This window comes from Salmo trutta, chromosome 30 (genome assembly GCF_901001165.1).
Source record: "Salmo trutta chromosome 30, fSalTru1.1, whole genome shotgun sequence".
NCBI lineage: Eukaryota > Metazoa > Chordata > Actinopteri > Salmoniformes > Salmonidae > Salmo > Salmo trutta.
In genome coordinates, this window is record NC_042986.1 from 23,477,013 (window position 1) to 23,489,675 (window position 12,663).

Below are 12,663 nucleotides of genomic sequence, written 5' to 3' on the forward strand. Positions count from 1 at the left end.
TGATGGGGAGCAGGTATGCTTAATAATGGTTAATTGTTACATGCTGACCAGACCGGACACGTTGCGTGCGCTGCAAAATAAATGTACACGTGTTATTCAATCATTGCACCCACACTGCTTGCGAGCGTCTGCATAGTCAGGCGCTTAAATAGAACTTGGTTCTATTTGTGATGCTCGATGCACTGCAAGTCCTGCCTCTCCCATCTCCTCATTGGTTTTTAAGATCATATACCCACGTCGGTGATTGAAAGATGAACTGAGGTCTACACTCGTCGGTTGTGGTAATGCACTTTAAAAGTTGGTTGTCAACCGCCATATAAAGCCCGAAGAAGAAGAAGAAGCCTGAAGGAGGAGAGATGACTAGAAACTAACTCGGTTGACCGTTTTATTTGTGGATTAATTGTTGGAGTAGAGGACCTTGTGCATTTCAGGTAAAATAACAACCCAATGTTTATATCCCAGAACAAATTAGCTAGCAACAGCAAGCTAGCTAGTTAAATTGCCATAAATGTTTAATGCTTTTCGACCTGTCCCCAAATTAATATAATTGGTTGAGTTTGTTTTGATATTTCAACCTACATGCCCTGACTCCAATTGTTAGATATTACTGCACAGTTGGAGCTAGAAACACAAGCATTTCGCAACACCCACAATAACATCTGCTAAACACGTGTATGTGACCAATAAAATTTGATTTAATGCCAGGGCCGGTGGTTAGTAGACCGGTGACATCAATTGCTGGAGAGGGAGCATGAGTAGGGCATGACAAAAATAACTGATATTTGGCAGAAAATGGAGTGTTGGAAGATAAATGAAATTACAGCTAACAAATGTATGCTTAATCCAGTATAAACTACTGTATAGGTCATGTCTTAAGTGTAAAACTAACAATGACACAATAATTCATGCCTTCTCGGAGTCCTAAAGTTATGAGTTAGAAAGCTGGCTGTCAGAAGTTTTACAATGCAAGTTTAGTTTTAATCTGTCTCTGCAAATTTCAAGACATGGCATCTGAGGGTGCGGTGAGATACCCAATGGGTTGGTCAATATTATTTTTGTCGCTTACACTGAGTGAACAAAACATTAGGAACACTTTTTGAAATTTGAGTTGCACCCTTTTTGCCTTCAGAACAGCCTCAATTTGTCAGGGCATGGACTCTACAAGGTGTCAAGCATTCCGCTGGGATGATGGCCCATGTTGACTCCAATGCTTCCTAGAGTTGTGTCAAGTTGGCTTGATGGCCTTTGGGTGGTGGACCATTCTTGATACACACGGGAAACTATTGAACGTGGAAAAACCCATTGCAGTTCCTGACACACTCAAACCGGTACTCTGTTCAAAGGCACTTAAATCTTTTGTCTGGCCCATTCACCCTCTGAATGGCACACATACATAATCCATGTCTCAAGGCTTAAAAATCCTTTAACATGTCTCTTCCCCTTCATCTACACTGATTTGAAGTGGATTTTACAATTGACATCAAATTGCAACTGCACTTGAAGAAACTTTCAAAGTTCTTGACATTTTCCAGATTTACTGAACTTCATGTCTTAAAGTCATGATGGACTGTTATTTGCCTTTGCTTATTTGAGCTGTTCTTGCCATAATATGGACTTGGTATTTTACCAAATAGGGCTATCTTCTGTATACCACCCCTACCTTGTCAGAACACAACTGATTGGCTAAAACGCATTAAATCTATTAAGAATGAAAGAAACTCCACAAATGAACTTTTAACAAGGCACACCTGTTAATTGAAATGCATTCCAGGTGACTACCTCATGAAGCTGAGTGTTTAAAGCTTCCATCGAGGCAAAGGGTGGCTACTAATTACATATTTTGATTTGTTTAACACTTTTTTTGGTTTCTACATGATTCCATGTGTTATTTCATAGTTTTGATGTCTTCACTATTATTCTACAGTGTAGAAAATAGTACAAACAAAGAAAAACCATTGAGTAGGTGTGGCCAAACTTTGACTGGTACTGTATTTACAGTGTGTGTATATAAACTCAGCAAAAAAAAAGAAACGTCCCTTTTTCAGGAACCTGTCTTTCTAAGATATTAAGTAAAAATCCAAATAACTAAACCGATCTTCATTGTAAAAGGTTTAAACACTGTTTCCCATGCTTTTTCAATTAACCATAAACAATTAATGAACATGCACCTGTGGAACGGTCGTTAAGACACTAACAGCTTACAGAAGGTAGACAATTAAGGTCACAGGTATGAAAACTTAGGACACTAAATAGGCCTTTCTATTGACTCTGAAAAACACCAAAAGAAAGATGCCGATCTCTGTAGTAGATTGCAACTCCACCCCCTTTGTCAGTTCTATCTTGGCGGAAAAAGTTGTAGTTGGGGATGGACATTTCAGAATTTTTGGTGGCCTTCCTAAGCCAGGATTCAGACATGGCTAAGACATCCGGGTTGGCAGAGTGTGCTAAAGCAGTGAATAAAACAAACTTAGGGAGGAGGCTTCTGATGTTAGCATGCATGAAACCAAGGCTTTTACGGTTACAGAAATCAACAAATGATAGCGCCTGGGGAATAGTAGTGGAACTGGGGGCTACAAGGCCTGGGTTAACCTCTACATCACCAGAGGAACAGAGGAGGAGTAGGATAAGGGTACGGCTAAAGGCTATAAGAACTGGTCGTCTGGTGTGTTGGGGACAGAGAATAAAAGGAGCAGATTTCTGGGCGTGGTAGAATAGATTCAGGGCATAATGTACAGACAAGGGTATGGTAGGATGTGAGTACAGTGGAGGTAAACCTAGGCGTTGAGTGACGATGAGAGCGGTTTCGTCTCTGGAGGAACCAGTTAAGCCAGGTGAATTCTCCGCATGTGTGTGGGGTGGGACAAAAGAGCTATCTAAGGCATTTTGAGCGGGACTGGGGGCTCTAGGCCTATTGACAGAGAGAGGCATAAAGCAATCACAGGTGTTGATCAGGAGAGCTAAGACAACAACGGGTAAATGGCGATGAATGGGCAGAGCGGGTTAGTTAGGTACATAGAGGACCTGAGTTCGAGGCTGGGGCTGACAGGTACACCAAATGAGGTACCGTGTTATTGAAACAGTCCAGGGGCATCAGTTGTGTAGCCGAGTGATCATAGGGTCAAAAGAGCAGCAATAGGTGAGTCAGGCTGCCGTTTGGTAGTCACTACTACGCTAGACGAGCAGGGGACACAGCATTCAGAAAATGCTAGTGGGCCGGGGCTAGTAGATGATTGGATAATATTTCATTGGATATGATTTGGAAAGGCACACACCTGTCTATATACAGTGGGGTAAAAAACGTATTTGATCCCCTGCTGATTTTGTAAGTTTGCCCACTGATAAAGAAAGGATCAGTCTATAATTTTAATGGTAGGTTTATTTGAACAGTGAGAGACAGAATAACAACAAAAATATCAAGAAAAACGCATGTCAGAAATGTTATAAATTGATTTGCATTTTAATGAGGGAAATAAGTATTTGACCCCCTCTCAAATCAGAAAGAGTTCTGGCACCCAGGTTTCTTTTATACAGGTAACGAGCTGAGATTAGGAGCACACTCTTAAAGGGAGTGCTCCTAACCGCAGCTTGTTACCTGTAAAAAAGACATGTCCACAGAAGCAATCAATCAATCAGATTCCAAACTCTCCACCATGGCCAAGACCAAAGAGGTCTCCAAGGATGTCAGGGACAAGATTGTAGACCTACACAAGGCTGGAATGGGCTACAAGACCATCGCCAAGCAGCTTGGTGAGAAGGTGACAACATTTGGTGCGATTATTCGCAAATGGAAGAAACACAAAATAACTGTCAATATCCCTCGGCCTGGGGCTCCATGCAAGATCTCACCTCGTGGGGTTGCAATGATCATGAGAACGGTGAGGAATTAGCCCAGAACTACACGGGAGGATCTTGTCAATGATCTCAAGGCAGCTGTGACCATTGTCACCAAGAAAACAATTGGTAACACACTACGCCGTGAAGGACTGAAATCCTGCAGCGCCTGCAAGGTCCCCCTGCTCAAGAAAGCACATATACATGCCCGTCTGAAGTTTGCCAATGAACATCTGAATGATTCAGAGGACAACTGGTGAAAGTGTTGTGGTTAGATGAGACCAAAATGGAGCTCTTTGGCATCAACTCAACTCGCCGTGTTTGGAGGAGGAGGAATGCTGCCTATGACCCCAAGAACACTATCTCCACCGTCAAACATGGAGGTGGAAACATTATGCTTTGGGGGTGTTTTTCTGCTAAGGGGACAGGACAACTTCACCGCATCATTTGACGGGGCCATGTACTGTCAAATCTTGGGTGAGAACCTCCTTCCCTCAGCCAGGGCATTGAAAATGGGTCGTGGATGGGTATTCCAGCATGACAATGACCCAAAACACACGGCCAAGGCAACAAAGGAGTAGCTCAAGAAGAAGCACATTAAGGTCCTGGAGTGGCCTAGCCAGTCTCCAGACCTTAATCCCATAGAAAATCTGTGGAGGGAGCTGAAGGTCGAGTTGCCAAACGTCGGCCTAAAAACCTTAAATGACTTGGAGAAGATCTGCAAAGAGGAGTGGGACAAAATCCCCCCTGAGATGTGTGCAAACCTGGTGGCCAACTACAAGAAACGTCTGACCTCTGTAATTGCCAACAAGGGTTTTGCCACCAAGTACTAAGTAATGTTTTGCAGAGGGGTCAAATACTTATTTCCCTCATTAAAATGGAAATAATTTTATAACATTTTTGACATGCGTTTTTCTGGATTTTTTGGTTGTTATTCTGTCTCTCACTGTTCATATAAACCTACCATTAAAATGATAGACTGATCATTTCTTTGTAAGTGGGCAAACATACATAATCAGCAGGGGATCAAATACTTTTTCCCCCACTGTAATGTCCATGTCAGAGCAAAAACCAAGCCATCAGGTCAAAGGAATTGTCTGCAGAGCTCTGAGACAGGATTGTGTCGAGGCACAGATCTGGGGAAGGGTACCAACACTTTCTGCTGCATTGAAGGTCCCCAAGAACACCGTGGCCTCCATCATTCTTAAATGGAAGAAGTTTGGAACCATCAATCCTCTTCCTAGAGTTGGCTGTCTGGCCAAACAGCAATCGGGGGAGAAGGGCCTTGGTCAGGGAGGTTACCAAGAATCGAATGGTCACTCTGACAGAGCTCCAAAGTTCCTCTGTGGAGATGGTTGTCCTTCTGGAAGGTTCTCCCATCTCTGCAGCACTCCACCAATCAGGCCTTTATGGTAGAGTGGCCAGACAGAAGCCACTCCTCAGTAAAAGACACATGACAGCCTGCTTGGGGTTTGCCAAAAGACACCTAAAGGATCTCAGACCACGAGAACAAGATTCTCTGGTCTAATGAAGCCAAGATTAAACTCTTTGGTCTGAATGCCAAGTGTCACGCCTGGAGGAAACCAGGCACCATCCCTACGGTGAAACATGGTGGTGGCAGTATCATGCTGTGGGGATGTTTTTCAGTGTCAGGGACTGGGAGACGAGGCAGGATTGAGGGAAAGATTAACAGAGCAAAGTAAAGAGATCCTTGATGAAAACCTGTTCCAGAGTGCTCAGGACCTCAGACTAGGTAGATGGTTCCCCTTCCAATGGGACAACAACCCTAAGTACACAGCCAACACAACGCAGAAGTGGCTTCGGGACAAGACTCTGAATGTCCTTGAGTGGCCCAGCCAGAGCCCAGATGCTCCCTATCCAACCTGACATAGCTTGAGAGGATCTGCAGAGAAGAATGGGGGAAAAACTCCCTAAATACAGGTGTGCCAAGCTTGTAGCATCATACGCAGACGACTAAAGCCTGAAATCGCTGCCAAAGTGCTTCAACCAAGTAATAAAAGGTTCTGAATACTTATGTAAATGTGATTTTTTTAACATTTTACTTGCAAACATTCCTTTTTTTGCTTTGTCATTATGGGGTATTGTGTGTAGATTGATAAGAAAAAAACAATTTAATCCATTTTAGAACACGGCTGCAACGTAATAAAATGTTAAAAGTCAAGGGGTTGATTACTTTCCGAATGCACTGTATATGCACTACCGTTCAAAAGTTTGCAGTCACTTAGAAATGTCCTTGTTTTTGAAAGAAAAGCACATTTTTTATCCATTAAAATAACATCAAATTGATCAGAAATACAGTGTAGACATTGTTAATGTTGTAAATGACGATTGTAGCTGGCTGATATATATTTTTTTACATTTATGGAATATCTACATAGGCGTACAGAGGCCCATTATCAGCAACCATCACTCCTCTGTTCCAATGGCTTGTTGTGTTAGCTAATCTAAGTTTATCATTTTAAAAGGCTAATTGATCATAAAAAACTTTTACAATTATGTTAGCACAGCTGAAAACTGTTGTTCTGATTAAAGAAGCAATAAAACTGTCCTTCTTTACACTAGTTGAGTATCTGGGGCATCAGCATTTGTGGGTTCAATTACAGGCTCAAAATGGCCAGAAACAAAGAACTTTCTTCTGAAACTCGCCAGTCTATACTTTGTTCTGAAATTGCTAAGAAACTTAAGATCTCGTACCATGCTGTGTACTACTCCCTTCACGGAACAGCGCAAACTGGCTATAAACAGAATAGAAAGAGGAGTGGGAGGCCCCGGTGCACAACTGAGCAAGAGGACAAGTACACTAGTGTCTAGTTTGAAAAACAGACACCTCACAAGTCCTCAACTGGCAGTTTCATTAAATAATACCCGTAAAACACCAGTCTCAACGTCAACAGTGAAGAGGCGACTCTGGGATTCTGGTCTTCTAGGGAGAGTTCCTCTGTCCAGTGTCTGTGTTCTTTTGCCTATCTTAATCTTTAATTTTATTAGCCAGTTTGAGATATGGCTTTTTCTTTGCAACTCTGCCTAGAAGGCCGGCATCCTGGAGTCGCCTCTTCACTGTTGACGTTGAGACTGGTGTTTTGCTTGGATTAGCTAACACAACGTACCATTGGAACACAGGAGTGATGGTTGCTGATAATGGGCCTCTGTAGATATTCCATAAAAAATCTGCAGTTTCCAGCTACAATAGTCATTTACAACATTAACAATGTCTACACTGTATTTCGGATCAATTTGATAAAAAATGTGCTTTTCTTTCAAAAACAAGCCATTTCTAAGTGACCCCAAACTTTTGAACGGTAGTGTACATATAACAAGAATAAATGTATTTCCATATACATTCCATTATCAACTACTTGTATTTTCAAATTTAAAAAAAGATTCAAATAATTACTCAAATGTATTTGAAAGTAATTGAAATAGTATTTGAACACAGGTCTGATAGGAAATGCCATCCGTGTTGTCTTGCCTTGTGTTAAGGTAAGAGTTGGGGATGGAAAACCTGTAAATTGAATGAAATAAATATTGCCTTGTGACTGTTTTTAGGGCAGACATATTCAATATTATACATAGTGTTGTATTTAATTCTGTGATTTAGTGTTTATAACCAACCTGTCTAGTACACATCGTGATCGTACTGATGAAGAGGACTGTGAGGTCTCGGGGGGGGGGGGGGGGGGGGGGGGTCAGCTACACCTCCAAATCTTCCGGACTTTCCAGACACCTCACAGCACAACGCACCAGTGGAAACACACACACACACACACACACACACACACACACACACCTGTCCCACTAATCCGACAGACAGGTGTCTACAATTAGCAACTCCATAAGGCTGAAGCCTTGACTACTGTAACAGAGCTATTTGTATTGTATCTTTTGGAACATCTATATATAGAGCATATCAACTGTATGAATCACTTAAATGGCAGGTGGTAGTGGTACAGTAGTAAAGTGTTGTTGTAACAAGGAAAGGGATGGAGCAGAGGAGGAGTTGTGGTCAATTGCTCTGCAGAAGTGAAAGTGAAATACATTTTTTGTGTATTTAGGAGGAAGTGAAGACTCATAAATAGAGCAACACATACAAGATATGTGCAGATGCAGGAGGGTGACAGGAAAGTGGGATCAAGATTATGGTGACCTGAGCTGAGCCTATATACGGTAACTGTCTTTTCAGAAATGGGACTTGTCTTGTCTGTACTTTGGATGGCTGTCTTCATTCAACCCTTTCTCACTATTTATCTTCCTTAAACAAATACTCCTCTCTGATTCTCTCTTGTTTTGATTTACACAAAGTTTTCCTTTCTGTTTGCGTTCGCTTCTTCTATTGATCAGAGACACTTGCTTTCCCTTCGCACTTGAAGAGGAGATGACTTCAATCAATAAGTGAGTGTGTCTGTCTGTATCTGAGAATTAATTGTTAGGCTTTTTGTCCTCTCTCTCGCTCTCTGTAGGTTTGTAGATAGGCTCTGCTATGTGAGATTTAAAGTAGAATGACTTAAGAAATTAAGTTACACAGCCATCCTATCATTTCCTTTTAGCTCTCCCAGAATTCTTTGCTTTTATCATTCTCTTTATCTGCTCTACCTTCAATGCACTGACCTGCTTTCTCTTTCTCCCTCTCTCTACAGACACGAAACAGGTTTTTCAAGACTTCAAGATATGAATGGAACAGGATTGACCGTCTTTTTTCCACCCCATGAAGGCAGCTAAATTCAGTATAGAAAGTGAACTTGAGTTTAAATGACATTAGTTTCCATTGTGAATGGGACACTCAGTAGTGGTGTTAGCGGGTAGGGTGGTAACGGAACCCATAAAGCAGCTGTGTCTTTCAAAGGCAGCTGGATGTGAGCTCCGTTTCCATCCCGTTTCGCAACATCCAACAGTCTGACCGTTTGTAGAGAGAAACATACTTCCTGGTGTACTTGAGTCAGTGAGTGTCTTTTAGTGTGATGTGGCTGCAGTTGACTCTTCAAGAACTAATAGGTGATGTTCTTCAATGACACGTTTTCTCCCGGATTGACAAACACTATAAGCCACCGGGAATTTCGTGTCAGCAAAGAATGACACCAGCTTCTATATAGGACATGAGCAGATGATGCTATTTATTTTAGCTGATGAATACAGTGTGTAAATTAATTTATCGTCAGGCTATTGTTTCTGAAATGTTGCCCTGTTATTCTGAATTAAAATATAACTGGATTTTATTCACAGTATCCATTTGTTATATTGTCTGGGAACACTTAAGATAATTTACTATACCATGTCATATGTCCATGGATATGTGTATGCTGTCCAATTGTCTAATTCAGTTTACATTACAGAGCCAGTTTACATTACATTGTGGTCCCGTGTGGCTCAGTTGGTAGAGCATGGTGTTTGCAACGCCAGGGTTGTGGGTTGGATTCCCACGGGGGACCAGTGCGGAGATTTTTTTTAAATGAAATGTATGCACTCTGGATAAGAGTGTCTGCTAAATGACTAAAATGTCAAATTACAGAGCCAGTTTACATTACAGAGCCAGTTTACATTACATACATACCAGGCAAAGTTTAAAATGTTCAACTCCTTATTCCACTTAGTAAGACTATACTGAGACTTCATGAACATCTGTAGGCTACCGTCCAAGTGAGCCTGACAATAGGCCTGCGGTCCATTGAGCCTGAACCAGCCCTGTGTTCCTGGCAACCACCATAAGAACATTATGATTTATCATGACTTGTCATTGGAACAAATTGACCACATGAGTTTCTATACCAAAATTTTTTGTATGAAGAATGAAAATGAATTCAGATAGATATCTGAATCAGTGGTGAATTTAGCATGTAAATCTTGGTGGGGCAAACTCCCCCCAAATTTTTTGGAGCATGCCAGCAAAGTCACTACACAACACTGAACAATACATTAATTGCACTATAACGATGATAAACAGTGCCCACAAACTGTTAGGGCCTACATAAAGCTGTCCCAAAAGCAGAGCTTTCTTTTCAGCACCATGCATTACCACTGCTACACCTGGCTATCAGCGGAGCCTTGACTGGCAGCGAAACAGTTAATTCAGCCTCATTTACAGTTTTTTTTAAAAAACATAGCTGATATGGCTGACTTGGTTAAACAAATGTGGTTCCTACTAACAATTGATATGTACAAACTATGGCATATGGGAACGATGAGCGGATAAGAGGAAATCTGTAATTTAGATTACGACATTAATGAGCGAGCTAAAACGGACGTAGTCAATATAACTATTTGTTCAGCACTTTTGAAATGTACAGCAACAGAATTCAGAACATGGGCCGTTCGTTCAGTATTCTCTATAAGCAGACAATGAAAGCTCTTACAATATCAGATGATGACATTTCTCTAAAACAGGCTATAAGCTACATGTGCACCACCAAGTCAGAAAATTAGGCGAAATGAAGAGGGTAAATAGACCAAATTATTAGGGTGAGGCACACGGTCTACTAACAGCTTACTACACAACATACACTTAGTATTACTTTCTTAGCTACAGTATACATATCTCCCTGGCATATTACATCATTTATGCAGCAGCATACAATACATTTTTGGACTCACCTTGTTGTGCTGTGCTCACTTGAACAGGAAGGTGGAGCGGCGGTCTTTCTTGTGAGCAAATTTTTGTCATCAAAGTCTGACATTCTCTGGACTTATGGTGCTTTCAAGACAACTGGGAACTTGGGGAAAAAATCATGACGTCAGTGATCTTCAGGTCGGAGCTCTAGAAAGAGGCCCGTGTTCCTGACTTCAAACTCCGAGTTGGATGACCGTTCAAAATGTATTTTCCCAGTCTGAGCAAATGTTTTTCCGTTGTTGCCAGATGTCTTGAACTCAATGAAGTCTGAGATTTCCCAGTTCCGAGTTTCCAGTTGTTTTGAACGTGGCAGAAGTCATGCTGGATTGACAGTATGACCAATGTATTCAACCTTTTCTGGCCCATGGTGTTGTGTGTGAATGTTTATCCTTTTAAGCTTTGACCACACACCCTCTCCACCGAATAGCAGGGGAGGCAAAATAGTGATTGCTTGCAACGCTTGCAGTTAGCCACTGATTCCTTCCAAACCACTCATTGTTGAATATGCGATTTCCAACTTCTTGTGTAATGTTTATGTCCAATGGCCAATGAGCACTGATTTTATCTATAATTTATCTTCTTATGACAAGGATTTGCCAGTAGATTTTTTGACGTGACTCAATATGATGACTGTTTGTCTATGTTGCTAGCTAAGATTTGGAAAGTATGATGTTGACATGATCAGTCCAATCAAAACTATTGTAGCTATAGCGTGATGACATTTTATCTGTGGCCAATGACCTTAAGCCTTCTTGGACGGGCAGTTCTAATGTAAATATACTGCTCAAAAAAATAAAGGGAACACTTAAACAACACATCCTAGATCTGAATGAAAGAAATAATCTTATTAAATACTTTTTTCTTTACATAGTTGAATGTGCTGACAACAAAATCACACAAAAATAATCAATGGAAATCCAATTTATCAACCCATGGAGGTCTGGATTTGGAGTCACACTCAAAATTAAAGTGGAAAACCCCACTACAGGCTGATCCAACTTTGATGTAATGTCCTTAAAACAAGTCAAAATGAGGCTCAGTAGTGTGTGTGGCCTCCACGTGCCTGTATGACCGCCCTACAACGCCTGGGCATGCTCCTGATGAGGTGGCGGATGGTCTCCTGAGGGATCTCCTCCCAGACCTGGACTAAAGCATCCGCCAACTCCTGGACAGTCTGTGGTGCAACGTGGCGTTGGTGGATGGAGCGAGACATGATGTCCCAGATGTGCTCAATTGGATTCAGGTCTGGGGAACGGGCGGGCCAGTCCATAGCATCAATACCTTCCTCTTGCAGGAACTGCTGACACACTCCAGCCACATGAGGTCTAGCATTGTCTTGCATTAGGAGGAACCCAGGGCCAACCGCACCAGCATACGGTCTCACAAGGGGTCTGAGGATCTCATCTCGGTACCTAATGGCAGTCAGGCTACCTCTGGCGAGCACATGGAGGGCTGTGCGGCCCCCCAAAGAAATGCCACCCCACACCATGACTGACCCACCGCCAAACCGGTCATGCTGGAGGATGTTGCAGGCAGCAGAACATTCTCCACGGCGTCTCCAGACTCTGTCACGTCTGTCACATGTGCTCAGTGTCAACCTGCTTTCATCTGTGAAGAGCACAGGGCGCCAGTGGCGAATTTGCCAATCTTGGTGATCTCTGGCAAATGCCAAACGTCCTGCACGGTGTTGGGCTGTAAGCACAACCCCCACCTGTGGACGTCGGGCCCTCATACCACCCTCATGGAGTCTGTTTCTGACCGTTTGAGCAGACACATGCACATTTGTGGCCTGCTGGAGGTCATTTTGCAGGGCTCTGGAAGTGCTTCTCCTGCTCCTCCTTGCACAAAGGCGGAGGTAGCGGTCCTGCTGCTGGGTTGTTGCCCTCCTACGGCCTCCTCCACGTCTCCTGATGTTCTGGCCTGTCTCCTGGTAGCGCCTCCATGCTCTGGACACTATGCTGACAGACACAGCAAACCTTCTTCCCACAGCTCGCATTGATTCTGCCATCCTGGATGAGCTGTACTACCAGAGCCACTTGTGTGGGTTGTAGACTCCGTCTCATGCTACCACTAGAGTGAAAGCACCGCCAGCATTCAAAAGTGACCAAAACATCAGCCAGGAAGCATAGGAACTGAGAAGTGGTTTGTGGTCAACACCTGCAGAACCACTCCTTTATTGGGGGTGTCTTGCTAATTGCCTATAATTTCCACCT

General features: G+C 42.6%; 1 long non-coding RNA gene across 1 annotated transcript; it reads left to right on the plus strand.

Annotated features, from left to right (window-relative positions):
* The first annotated feature begins 7,898 nt into the window (after positions 1–7,898).
* Positions 7,899–9,062, plus strand: LOC115168830 (uncharacterized). Its single transcript, XR_003870759.1, has 2 exons — positions 7,899–8,016; positions 8,487–9,062. It is a non-coding gene; the product is annotated as an uncharacterized LOC115168830 (long non-coding RNA).
* Positions 9,063–12,663: the final 3,601 nt, after the last annotated feature.